Raw genomic sequence first — 1,550 nt, 5'->3', positions numbered from 1 at the left:
TCAGTTCTAGTTCAGTTCTAGTTCAGTTCTAGTTCAGTTCTAGTTCAGTTCTAGTTCCGTTCTAGTTCAGTTCTAGTTCAGTTCTAGTTCAGTTCTAGTTCAGTTATAATTCGGGTCTAGTTCAGTTATAATTCGGGTCTAGTTCAGTTAAAGTTAAGTTCTAATTTAGTTCTAGTTCAGTTCTAGTTAAATTCCATTTTAGTTCTGCTTGAGAATCAAATCACTATTATTGTTTTAATCAGATCAAAGTTAAAATAACATTTCAACTCCCACTTAAAAATATCGCACAAATGTGAAAAAGTTTCTATATTTCCGTTTCCGCAAAAACCGTAATAAAATAAGTGAATAAAAATTGTTTGGGAATATGTCGTAACATTTCTTTGAATGGTACAAACATAAAAATAATATCAAGTAATTAGAATGAAATCTAAAGTATTTTTATGACACTTCTGTCAGCAAGTGTATACACTTTTTAGTATCGCTATAAAATATTTAATGAATTCTTCTTCAACTATTAAAGGGGGAAATAACAATAGTAATGGACAATGCTAAAGTATGTTGCATGAGTAATAAGTAAGCAAGTGTTTATTTTTATGACAAACATAGATCAGAACTAAGATCACGATCTATATTTAAAAAAATATGTTCTTTAAAAGAATAAGACAAATTAAGGCAGAAAATAGACACAAAATAAACGAACGCGTCAAATTGTCTGCTGCTAAAATAACACTAACATACACGCATGGCGGACGTTGAAATATAATCAAGGCGTTTAGCTACCAGCGATAAGAAATTACTTTAAAGGCAAGGACGATTTTCCAATTATTGTAAACTCGTTGAAATACTCGTAGTTTTATCGCCTACAATGCAAAATGGCCTAAATGGCTTTAGTAACCCACACATTCTTCATAAAACAACAGTAAGAACATATCTTGATCTCAATCACGAACATACCATTAGTATATGACTACAAGAATGAGTTGAATAAAGATCATCATTATAATGACCGCAATCATGATTTTGTTGAATGTACGAACACAAGTGTGACACTTTACTTTCCAAAACGCTACCACATCGCTTACACTAGAGGCTAGCGGAATGTGTCTGTACGTGAGTCAGTGTGTGTGTTTATACTGTGACTCCACAATATGTGTGAGGTTCATAAAAAAATATACAAAGTGTCGCGTTGATTTATTAATTAAATGTTCATGCCACAATATGCCGCTGGCAACTAATGAAGTATTTAAGTGGAAAAATTAATTGTTTTTCTCTGTGCGTTTTCAGCACAAACTGCAAAAAAGAATCGAGCAAAAAATCGTACAAAGAAATGTGTGTACTAAACAGAAGCTTGACATATTGCCAGTTAAGAAACATAAACCATACACTGCTACTGACCAGAGCAAGGAAAACTTGGAACGTAGTAGAATAAAGTAATTCTGAGTAGAACTGATCAAGAACTGAACTAAAACTGAACTAGAACTGAACTAGAACTGAACTAGAACTGAACTAGAACTGAACTAGAACTGAACTAGAACTGAACTAGAACTGAA

This window comes from Lucilia cuprina, chromosome 2, assembly GCF_022045245.1.
Source record: "Lucilia cuprina isolate Lc7/37 chromosome 2, ASM2204524v1, whole genome shotgun sequence".
NCBI classification, from domain to species: domain Eukaryota; kingdom Metazoa; phylum Arthropoda; class Insecta; order Diptera; family Calliphoridae; genus Lucilia; species Lucilia cuprina.
This window is presented reverse-complemented; position numbering follows the sequence as displayed.